At 40.0% G+C, this 12,627-nt stretch overlaps 1 long non-coding RNA gene across 1 annotated transcript in view; it reads right to left on the bottom strand.

The window, feature by feature from the left end:
* Window positions 1-4,191: 4,191 nt before the first annotated feature.
* Window positions 4,192-12,627, bottom strand: part of LOC102385602 — a 77,535-nt gene continuing 69,099 nt past the window's right edge. Inside the window, exons 2-4 of the long non-coding RNA XR_323972.1 lie at window positions 6,826-6,852; window positions 4,564-4,620; window positions 4,192-4,273 (exon numbers count right to left, since the gene is read on the bottom strand). This is a non-coding gene — a long non-coding RNA (uncharacterized LOC102385602). The remainder of the gene's footprint in view (window positions 4,274-4,563; window positions 4,621-6,825; window positions 6,853-12,627) is intronic.

Here is a 12,627-nt window from a genome sequence, read left to right as displayed (position 1 = left end):
TGCTCTAGTAATACTTCTGTTCTGGTCTGAACTTCTTTTGCTTTTCCTCTATGACCATGGAAGTTTTCAAAATATAAAATTTAAACCTACCATCTGATCAGTGGATGAATTTTGTACACAATTACAGTACTGAAAACAGATGAACCTTTATTCTCCAGTTCTGGTGCTGAGATAATTGAACGAAGTAGAACTGTATATGTTCCCTCTAGTGTGGTATGCCAACCAATGACAAATATTCTAACCAATAAAACTGATACAATTAGTATGTGTTTTTAAATAAGAGCAGACACTACTCAACACCACAAGGAAAAATGATACATTTCCAGAACAGATCCAGCAACATTCTCCAGACAAGGATGCAACTTCAACCTTTGCAGATATGACCTACAATGACTTTCATGAGAGCTAGGGAAAAAAAATCTATTTCAACGTTGCATCCAGCTAGTAAACCTTCTAGTAACCTCATATTTCTAGAAATAATGCTTCTATCAATGTATCAGGTAAAAAGAAAACCATTTTAAATGTGCATTATTGTGATAGATGTTCTACAAAGGTCCCATCTACACATTACTCTTAAGCTACTTACAGACATTAAAAAATAAAAACCAAAAAACCCACTCTACTGGAAGAAGTAGTACATTCATTTGACATGGCTTTACAGCATCTGTGTAGATTGGGTGCTTCAGTGGAGCTTTTTGGAGCTTTTAAAGCTAATTCATTCAGTTATTAGATAAAAGCACCTAATCTATACAGACATTGGGTGAGCCAGGTTCAATTAATACAATGTCTCTTCTGAGTATATGGTAGGCTCGGCATGGGAGCACAATACGTTTAAAGTGCTATTATAGCAGCCTAAGGACTAAATACTGACAGTCAAAACTCCTGAGGTTGAAGCAATTCAATCTTTGCAGATTAGTCTAAACTGCATAGACTGAACTAATAAGAAAGTGAACGTGTATTTACTTGTGATTCTGAAAATGCAGACACTTGACTACAATAGTGCAGGCCAGAAAGGGGCGGGGGGGCAAGGACAGTGTGCTAGAGCACACCTACCTGCTTGGCTAGCTCAAGGCTAGCTCACCCACCTTGCAAGAGGGGTTTGTGGGGAAGCTGCAAAGCATCCTGGGATGCTGGGGCACTATGAGTTAACTTGAATCCTCAGGGATGTTTAGCAATTTAATGTCCCTCAAAAAATATGATACTATTATATGACTGTCAGCCTATCCATTTTGTTCTATTATATTTAGACTCTTATGTGATCATGGTGGTGTGCCTATACATCCTATAAGCAATAAATGTAGTATTCATTTATCTATGTTTGTGTGTGTATACAAGTGCATGCGCCCATACAGCTCCCAAACTGTAACAACGATGTTAACTGAATTCTTTCAATGATTAATTTCTCAATATTTATTCTGACTCTCTTTCAGTTTAACAAGTTACAGGTTGACTTAATAGCTAGGGAAATGGAAGTGAGCTAAGCTTCCAGGACACCAGTTAAGGGGATGGGTGCTAAATACAACCCTACTCAGCATACCTAAATAGGGAAAATGGGATTATTATGAAAAAATATTGCAGCCATTAACCTTGTACATAGAAACAGGTTATAATAATGGTTTTCATTAACACAGTAATGAACCACAAAATAAGATAACATAACAAATGAAATAGATACTCAGATACAACAGGAATATCCATATATATTCACAGCCTCAGGAACTTGGTGCAATTTTTTCATGTAGACAATCCTTATGTATCAAACAGAATGGAGCCTTGATCTTGCTTGAAGATCCTTTAATTGCAACTGTAATAAATACCATAACTGTCCTTTGCAAAGATGATAAGCATGTAACTAAATTCCCAAGGAACAAAACTGAGTACTAAATGAGACTTGGAACTCAAAGATCATTTTTCAAGGCAAATATTCTGAGCAGGATGACAGAACTAAAATACACATGAAAAGGGCAAGCATTTTGAGGCAGATGGGCTTTTTCAGTTGTTAAATAATAGGAAAATACCATAGGTAAATTGTGTTCTTGGGCATAAAGTACTCTTGAAAACATTGGTATTGCCCCTTGAACATGGAGTACCCTGGCAAGAATTCAGCAGAATAGTCCAAGGTCATGCATTTTTTCTGAGAGAGAAAATCATCAATATAGTGACCTTATTGAAGCTTCTTCTGGCTAGATGATTTTAAATTTATGGAGCTGACTGCTGTAACTTTTGCAGGGGTTTAAAAATAAAACTGGACCAAAAAGTTAAGTCTTAACTCCACACCTAGTTCATTTTTGAGTGATGTTCAAAATGTATGCATTTAGCTGCATTTGAACATTACATATATTTAATAATGTTCATGATGTCCTGTTCTCTTCTCTTTTCCTGGGGTAAATTCATAATATTTTATAATACAGAGGGTTGCATCAAAGTAGCCTATTTGGTTGTAAATTGAACATTGCACTAGTATGCAACCATTTCCCTCACATTTTTTCCTCCTGAAAAATGCATTTGCATCTATTGACCCAATTAATGATGCTGCTTTGCATAGCATGTAGTCTATTCAAGTATCTATTTGACTGAAATTGACAGACATCTTTCACCTTGACAGCAAGGCAAGGAAAGGATCATTGACAATGTAGCTATTAATCTAAATTGTTTTCTGTGCATCTAGCGTGTGTTTTTTTACCTAGTCTGAAAACATTACATTTTTAATTACCATATATAGAGACTATTTATCTATTTCTCAGGTAGAAAATGGATTTTGAGAATGCATCTCAGGCTTACAGAGTAAAAGAGTCTTCATGTAGGCCAAAGTTATTTGTTAGATAAACTGCATTTTGAATCATTCAGGGTCTACCCTGCATCCCCTCAGTGGAAAACAAGGTTGTGGGGAAGGTTTCTACAATGTCATCAGTTTGATAGGTTCTAGGCGCTGTCCAAGGCAAGTTACCCTGACATACTATACCATTCTTAAAATGTTGCTCAATTATAAATGTACAAAACAAGGTTTTCTTAGGGTGATATCTTTTATTGGGCTTGTTATGTATGTCCAGAGTTAGACAATCTTTTGAATGCAAGGCATTCTTCCCCAGGTTCTGAGAGAGAATGTTTTACATTCAAAAACTTGTCTAACTCTATCACAACTACATAGTTGGTCCAATAAAAGATGTCACCACAAGAAATCCTTTCCTCACAATTTCTGACCCATCACTGCTACAACATCATTCTTATACTATCATTCAATTAAAAAAAATCATAAATCCAATAATAAATGTTTGCGAATTGGAATTCTATTTTAGAATGGCATGCATATTGTACAGTAAAGAATAAAATAATCCTGGCATAGTCTTCACTTCAAAAAGAAAATATATCTATGATGCTGAAACATTTGTTTATTTAGAAGATACAATTGGCATGGGTAGCTTATTTGTGTTTTTACCTTGATTAGTTTGACAGATATATGAAACTAGTAGGGAACAAGGAACTAAATTTTGCTGGTCTTATAGCTTGGAATGAGAAGTCTACATTTCCTTGATGGTTTTTATAGTTGTAATCCCATATAATTACATATTTTATATTTAGATATTCATACATGATTCCATTCCAGGAAAAGATTTAAGCCCATGGTTAGCTTCAAATTCTTGCTTTTAAGGTGAAGAATTAGCTCTTTTGAAAGTGATGGGAGTCTTACTATTGCTGTCAATGTGGCCAAAATTTCACCCACAGCATTCACTAGTTTTTCAGTAGAAGCTTTGCCAGCCTGGTGCAAAAACAACTGTTGTCTCCCTTCTAGTTAGTAGGAGTTGTGCATGGATCTTGATAATTCCAGGATTCCTAGCTCAGGGTAAATAAAAAACTCTACCACATTTAAAATACAGTAACAATGTCCACTAAATAACCAGCATCCCAGGTTTCCAGACACATTATTGCTCAGACATGACTTAAAATATTTTCTTCATTAAAACATCCTGGGCTAAAAGAATCTCCACAATTATGCTTTCCAATGACACTCAACAGATGTGATAGAGTAGTCACTAACCAAATTAGTCTGAACTCAGGTACAAGGTAAGGAAGGGTAGCAACAGGGAGGTTAATTTGGAAACATACTATGAAACATCTGATAAAGTAGGCCATCGCCTACCAAAGTTTATGCCTATGACAGAAATAGAGCCCCAGAGGAGACTTACCTGGGGGGAAAGATGAACAGAGCCAGTGCAAAGCCACACTGAGCCAGAGAAGTGGCAGTCACAAAGCCGTAGCCAGGGAGAATGCCGTGCTGGAAAGAAAAATAAAGCAAAAAGCAGCTGACCTGGGAGGAGCCGGGACTAGCTCCTGTGCCAACATGAGCACATTTTATGGCCATGTGCTGATGCCGATTTGCCAGCCAGCCCATTGAAAAGGGAATAAAAACCCCACCAGACAAGAGGCAGGGGGAATCAGAAGTGGGTTCCCCAGTGGGCACTGAGAAGCCCAGAGTGGAGCAAGGTCACATTGAGGGAAAGTGGTAGCAGTCCCAGGAAGGGTTTTTTGGAGATAATTCAAGCCCAGAAGGGCTATATTACTCACCTGAAGCAGAGCCATGGACTCCTGACATCTCCTGACTGGATTGGACCCATCATGAACCTGTGGAGAGAAGGAGAGACAGCTGTCCACACCACAGCAACTGCAGGCCAAGGAGAGAAGAACTGACACTGGGATACAAGGTAACCTGGGGTCAGGAAGAGGCTAGGCCAGGCCCACTATGGCCTAAACAGAGTGGGACGAACTGACACCTGTATACATGTGTCATGGTGCAGTAGGAAGGCCGTGATCTCCCTAAGGCCCCCTTTACCATGCCAAGTTGACCCAATGGGCATCCTCGACTCTCGCCCACCACGTCTTTGATGACAAAATATATTTGGGAGGCTGCCTTTTACACCCTCTTGGTCACGTCTTGCTGGACACTTGGGCCCTGTGGTTTCCCAGACCCTTCGTGGGTCCCACTTTGCAATGGGTGCTTCAGGGGCACCCTAGCCTTATGGGCGATGCGTGGCTCCAACCACCCTTTTACTATGCCCCAAGCCTCACAGATCAAATTGACGTTGTTCAGTCATGGCCTTGTTATAACGTGGCTCCCTTGTCCTCTCTGGGCCATGAGCTGCCCTGTCTGGCTCTGCGCCCTCTCTGGTGCTCGTCACTGCCACTCTCTCTCTGGCACTTGTCACTGCTGCCCCCTCTCTGGGGTTTCTCCCAGGCTGCCCCCTCTCCTGGGGCTTCTCAAGTGCTGCCCCCTTCTCGGGCTCACCATACCCACACTGGGGCTTCTCACCAATGCCCCCTCTCTGGGGCTTCTTGCTGTCCTCCTCTCTGGGGCTCACCACACCCATGCTGGGGCTTCTCATCAGTGTCCCCTCTCTGGAGCTTCTCAACTGCCCCTTTTCTGAGGCTGGGGTCAGTGCACCCCAAATGCTGCACCCTCACTGGTGCTGGGGCCCCCACACTGCTGTGGTTCCCCTATGAGGCCTCCTCTAACCCCTAATAGCCTCACCCCAACCACCGGTTTTAAGCAGTAAACAAAACGCAAGCCCTTTGGCTATAACATAAACTGAAGGTGCCCAGCTATAACCACGTTACTCCAAACACCCTAGGGATACTCCATCCTTTACCTGGCTCGGGCTGTACCTGCAGTCAGGCCTCTCCTCTCAGCTTTGCTCCAGCTGCTGGTAGGGAACTGCTAGCCTGACCTCAGCCCCTGGGCTTTATATGGGAGCCAGGCCCTGCCCCTTCTGGTCAGCTGGCCTCCTCCGGTTGCCCTGGCAACCCCTATAGGGCTCTTCCCCTAGCAGTTTTCTCACTTCTTAGGAGCAGGGCACCTAAGTGCTCTGTGACAACATTTATACCAATTCAAAAGGCCAAGATATGTGTAACGGTACCGTGATCAAACTCAGAAGGCTGGGACTCAACATCATTCTTTGGCATTAAGTGTGGTGTAGGGGAGGCAGAGCCCCAAATGGGAAGACAGACAGGAAGACTGAAGGAGGGGACCAGGAGGGATGGAACATACATCTTCCTCCCTACTAAATACATTTATTACAGCAAAGACATGGCAGGAAAGAACTCCTGAGGACCCTCTGGATTCTGACTCAATAGCAGGCCATCTTTTCCTTGAGCAATGGAGACATCTGAAAAACCCATACAAACCAGATGCACTGGTGAACAGCTAATTACAATGTCTTTCTAAACAAGTTAGTCTCCAAAGGGGTAACCCTGTGTGCTTTGCTAGACTAGATTTGATAGTATAACACAAAATGTTACTCATGAATTTTCTTTTTTGGAAGGCTCTTGTTTGCACTGCTGATAATCTGCTCCACTGAAATTATCAGAGGACCCACTTCTCTTCTTGCTTACTCGAGTTTTATACTTGTGTAACATTATTTTTTATTTCTGTGAGTTTACACCAACAATAAAGTAAGTGTCCATCAGAATCAATGCCAGAGTGCTTCTAGACTTTTTGTTAGAAGAGAAAACGGCATAGTTTCATGTAAGTGGAGTTAAGGATATACCTAATTGCTTCTAACATGCTTCCATCCTTCCCTCCACCCTTCCTTTTCCCCCTCCCACCCATGTTCCAACTCTCTCTCTCTCTCTTTCTCTCAGGGCTTTATCCTAAAAATAAATAAATAAATAAATAAAGGCTGAGCATTTTCACTCTGCTCTAGCAAAGCCCACAATCAAAAATCTAATTTTAACTCCCAGTGATTCCTTTTGGACTAGCAGCTGAAAGTTAATTATGTACTTAAATAGTTTGCCCCATCAGGCTCAGAATTCTTGACATATTGGAGGACTGACCTCTTGTATTTTGTCTTGGAGTTTCTCCTATAACAGACAAAGATAATGGATTACTCAGAAGTGTTAGTATAACCCATATTGCTACAATTAGTGAAACATGCCATTATATTTCATTAGCAAGCTCAATTTTTTTTTAAACTTCATACTAACACATAATGAAGTAAAAAATAGTCTTCAGGTAAGAACTTCAAACAAAAACAAAACAAATAAAACTAAACTAAAACAAATGAAACCAAGCTCATATAATTGCTAAAGAATGGGAAAAAAAATATTCTTGCCTCTTAACATCTACCAAACTTCATGCATAATTACCTAATATTCTACAAATGAATAATTATTTAACACTAGAGACTGAAAGAGAGAGAGAGAGAAAGAAAGAGAGAGAGAGAGAGAGAGAGGTTCAAATCTTACAAACAGATCTTGCATTTCCTCTGGAAAGATTAGTACCATAGGAAGAAAAAAATATCATTATATATAACACATTGGAAATATTCTTCTCTAGAATGGATTTGAACTGGAATTCTTGCAGATTTGGGGGAAAAAAATGATATCCTACTGTGAAGGCTGCAGGTATCCCTTGGGAGTGCAGGAGGTCAAATCTGCTTAATATATGAAGAAAATTTCCGAGGGGAAACATTCCAAACATGATTAACACTATACACCACTTTTACACATGCTCCAGGTATGAGGGGTGAGTGGTTTAATTAGAGTGGCTCCAAGAGCCACTCTAATTAAAGTGCCACAACATCTCATGTATTAGTGTCCCCACACTTCAACATGGAGTTGGGGGCATTTGAATGAAAGCTCAAACAAGCATTAGCATGGGGATGCTAATACACAAGACATGGAGGCTGGCTGGAGCACAGTAATTACCACACTCCAGCAGACTCAATTAATCAAGTCTGCTTCGATGCTCTGTAATTACAGCATGTCAGAGCAGCCCCACAGCACATCTACAGGTACCCATATTTTCTATCCTAATGTGTATTTGGGGTGAGAAACAGGCACATACAACAGTAACCAATGGTACACAAATGTTTTGGGATCTATCTTCCTAGGGATAGTTACGCATTTGTGGGTGGAGCTGGAGAAGGTTAGAATTCAGCTTGGCTTGGACCAGTCCTGTTCTAACAGCTCAATTCCCATGCAGACCAGCCCTACTGGATGAGTGGAGAGAAGTACTCTTTCTTTTCTTTTTTCTTTTCTTTTCTTTTCTTTTCAAAAGAACAGGAGGAAAGGAATTAGGCAAGCGAAACTCTCACAGAAGTCAATAAAATTATCTTCTCCCTTAGGTTTTTCACACTACAGAATGATCGCATAAAGAGTCCTTGAGAAAGAACAGAATATCAGAATAAGGAAATTTGGAACTTGCCATCTGTTATCATCATGGGGAAAAAATTACGTGAGAATTGTATTTCTATTTATAGGGAAGAGTACTCTCCCTAGCCATGTACAAATGAGTCACTGTCTCCTGCAGGACACAAATTACCTCCTATGCTGACGGTATTTACCTACGGTCATGGAACACTAAGTTACCCTGATTTAGACTGTGATTTTTGTTCCAACTCCCAGGTTGCTACAATTCCAATTATTCTTAAATGTTGTATTGAGATTCATTTCAGCAAAAGTAATGCAAATAATCTGAGTGAAAATATTAACACTGCCTTTTTTCCCCTAGCTATGAAAAGCAGCTTACAGATGGGAGAAAGAGGAATTAAGCAATGCATATCTCAATATTTGCAATATTTGCTAAATGAAGGATTTAGCAAAAAATCTTTGGTTCCTGAATGAATAATTCTAAGAGGGGGTCCTATATAGAGAGCTGGGGGTAAGAGAAGGACAAAAATTCGCAAAGGCAAAAGACAATAATATTAGTTTGATGTACTTTAAATATTGTTGACTAGGCACATTATAAAGTATCCCTGTTGCCTATAGTTCTTGGCTTATATGGTTCTTGGCACCATGTTAATGGTGTATTGTTACTCTATTTTGTCGTACAATTATATTTACCCTTGTCTTTAAATTGCAGAGGATAGTGTGCTGTTGATTCAAGCTGTGAGATTATAAAATACTGAAATATTAGTTACATTGACTTAAGTAGGTATGTTTTTACATTTTTATAGGAGTTTTTAAAAATAATTCTTTGAACAATACAATGCTTAAGGTATGCTGGTTGAAAGCAATAAACAGCTTTACATGTTGTCTTGGCATTATGAACTGGAGTCTTAAAAAAAAAATCAGAGTTGGGAAGATAAAGGAACATTTCATGATTTGAAAATGTTTCTTTTTTTTTCAGCACAGATACAGAAGGGAAAAGACCAGATAACCTGTCACATAACACAGGTAGGGGAGGGACCTCATCTGGGCTTGCAGGGGAAAACCCCCTTTGTGTACTGTAGGAGATTCACCCTCCTTAGCTTGAAGAGAAAAGCTCTGCAGGTGGACAGACTGGACAGAAAAGTGTTGCATAAAGTCTGTTCATTCTCAACACTAAAAAATTGAGGTCTTATAAGTCTTTCCCCTACCTGAGAGCATCACTGTATGTTGGGAATAAAAGCTCTTCCCCTCTTGCCTCTTTGAGACTAAAGAAGGATTGAGATTTGAGGCTTTATAATGGATTTCTTGCTACTTGCTTTTTTGGAACTGGGAGAAAGTTGTTCCCTCACAGTTTGATTAGTTTAGGTAATTTGAGTTTTTTACCTTCTTTTTATTAGTAGAGAGATGTGCTGGAGGTTTGACAAATTCATTTAATCACAACTGGGTTGGCTCTTACCAGAGCCAATGTTCTGTATGTGTCTAATTCTCTCATAAAGTAGAACTGGAATTGGATTGGAATAAGGGATTTCCTAAAGGTGGTGGGAGATGGGAACAAAGCTTCTAATAATGAACCCTCATATTCCACATTACATTAACCCTCATAAAAGAGAAAAAAGGCAGGGTCTCAGGTATGGGCCTGGGACTGGTTTAACGTAGCAGGAGCCAATGGCCACAGTAAACCAGTAGAACAGATTACCAAAGGTGGAACAGATTACAAAAAAAGGATGACCTGCATTGCATGAGCTATTGTTCAAAGGTTCCCAGATGCATTAATGAATCATTGTTTTGACCTAGCTAGCTAAACTATATTTCTGGAGCTGTATGTTTCTTCTGCCATAATTAAAGCAGTAGTTTTCAAGCTCCTTAGACTAAAAGTACCCCTCAGAAAATGCCAGCTCTTAGTTTTCACTCATTTTTTCAACTACAGACAAGTATTAGAGCATTTTTTTGGTAGAAAGAACTATAATAGATCACAGCAGACCAGAAATATTTTGATCCTATGGATTCCTATTCAAATCTCTGGCTTTCCTTGTGAGTCATGTTTGCACACCTAACAATGGTAACTCTGCATGGAACCCTGTGGCACCCTTGAAAAGATTTCAGTGAATCCCAGGGTGTCATGGCACACTGGTTGGGAATCACTGATTTATAGCAATGAGTTTCTACATAAGGATTTAATTTAATCAAAGGAAGCATTTAATTTGACCACATTTATTTAAGCAATGTGCTGCTAAAAAGAAAGAAAGTCCATGGTGGACTGAATAGGGGTAAAGATGGGAAATGGTTTATAAGTATGGTAGAACGTGGTGACTGTACATTCTAGTGTGGCTGCATTACTTTACCATAAAACAAAATGACAATGTTATCAATATTTTACTGTAGATTTTAATTTTTAAATATGGGTTTTAATACTTAGATGTGATTTTCAAATTCTCATGTGCTTTGATGGGAATTATGCAAGGAGCCGAAGTGGCATTTAACATTTCAAGTTTTTGGTAGTGAAGAATGGAGTCTCTGACTTCTGGTGAAGTAATTCATATCAATCTCTTCCAATATTATCACAAAAATATTAATCTCTGGATGAATATTTTCTTATTATCAAAATGTATTTGATAAGTTGGTAGCCCTAGTTCAGTTCCTAAAGAACACATTCTTATTACAAAATTAGCATCGGCATATTTAGAATTTAACAAAATGCCAAGGATAGGGAAGGCACTGAAACTGATATAGGATTTTCTAATGCAATTGAGAAAGCAGTGATCTTAGACCAGAGTCAATGCATGTGTATAAAAGCCAGCACTGAGATGTTTACACTATTGAATTAAACCTGGACAGTCCCCTGGCTAATACCTAGCACCATTTAAGAGCGCTGCATTCCATAATACATATTTTAAAGCAACATTTACAGATTAGTTGCAAGGCATGGCCATTGTTAAAGGGAGGAAACAAAGCACCAGAAGAATGGTATGAGAACAATATAGCTCCACAAGGAGCCTTTAGGATGTCTCAAATGCAAAACAAAAGCACACAGGCAATAGAAGAATGAGCAAGGTCACTAAGGAAGCATACTGGAAAACAGCAAGAAGTTTCATGTGGAAGGCAAATATAAAGAATTAAATGTGCCAGGTGAGAAAAATTAAAGAAAAAAAAGAATAAGCTGTATACATGTGTTAGTCAGAAAAGAACAGCCAAGGAAGCTGTGGTTCCATTGTTAAATAGCCAGGATTAACTTCTAAGAGAAGATGCTAAGGAGGCAGAGCTACTCAATAGCTACTTTGCCTCAGTGTTGACAAAAAATAATAAAATTACATCTCATAACCAAACACCTAATAAAGATTATTTGGATAAGGAAGAGGGAAAGCTGAGGGATGAAATAAAAGAAACAGTAACCCAAAACAGAACTTTGGATGAGTCTTAGTGAATTCAAGTCAGCAGGACATGAAGAACTTCCCAGGGTACTGAAGGAACCAGCCAAGGTGATCACAGAGGCTTTAGCAATAATCTTTATGAAGTTGTAGGAGACTGCTGAGGTACAAGAGAACTTGAAGAAAGCCAATATAGTCCCCCTCTAAAAAAGGGGAAAAGGAGGACCAATTGAACTACATACATGTATCCTCACCTCAATACTAGGAAGTTACTGGAGCACATTCTAAGGAAGTCCATTTGCATCTGGAGACAGGAAGGGTAATCATAAGTAGCCAACATGGGTTTACCAAGAAAAAAAAAATGCCAGATGACCTTCATCTTCTTCTTTGATGAGATAACACTCTGGTAGGTGAAAGGAATACAGTGAATATAGTGTACCTGGAATCCATCCAGGCTTTTGATATGGTTCCATATGATGTTCCCATAAACAAGTTGGAAAACAACTAGACATAATTATCACAAGGCTGATAGACAACTGGCTCAATAGCCACAAGCAAAGAGTAATTGTAAATGGATCCATGTCAGAATGGCATGAGGACCTGTAGGGAGCAAACCAGGAAAGCCAAGGCTGCGACTGAACTCCAACTGGTTACACGTATCAAGGACAATAAAAAGTCATTTTTTAGATATGTGGGTGTGCGGGCCAGCTCCCGATCCCGTCCATGCGGCCATGTGTGGGTTAGGAGCGGTATGCGAACCTGTCTTTGTGAACGCAGGCTGTGGCCAGCAGCCTGGGCACGCGGGGCCGAAGAAAACCGGTGGCGAGCTAGAATTAGTTACAGACGCGTAATGGTTGATTAAAAGATTGTTTACTTACACCAAAGATGGTCGTGGTGTAGGCTGGACAGTTTCCCAGGCTCAGCTCCGCTTAAGTCCTCGCTAGAGGACTCCGACAATTGACCCCGGAGTTGTTGAAGCTCCGCGGGTTCGGCTCGGTAGTTTCAAAGGAAAGGGATACGTCTAGGATCGTGCTCTGTGACGGGGAGAGGCTAGAGGCCGTTTGGCTCCCTGAGTGGTTGAAGCTCCGTGGGTTCGGTAAATAGGTCCCCCGGAGTTGTT

Source organism: Alligator sinensis, unplaced genomic scaffold (assembly GCF_000455745.1).
Source record: "Alligator sinensis unplaced genomic scaffold, ASM45574v1 scaffold236_1, whole genome shotgun sequence".
NCBI lineage: Eukaryota > Metazoa > Chordata > Crocodylia > Alligatoridae > Alligator > Alligator sinensis.
The sequence above is the reverse complement of the archived record's forward strand: the minus strand, read 5'-3'. Positions and strand labels throughout refer to the sequence as shown.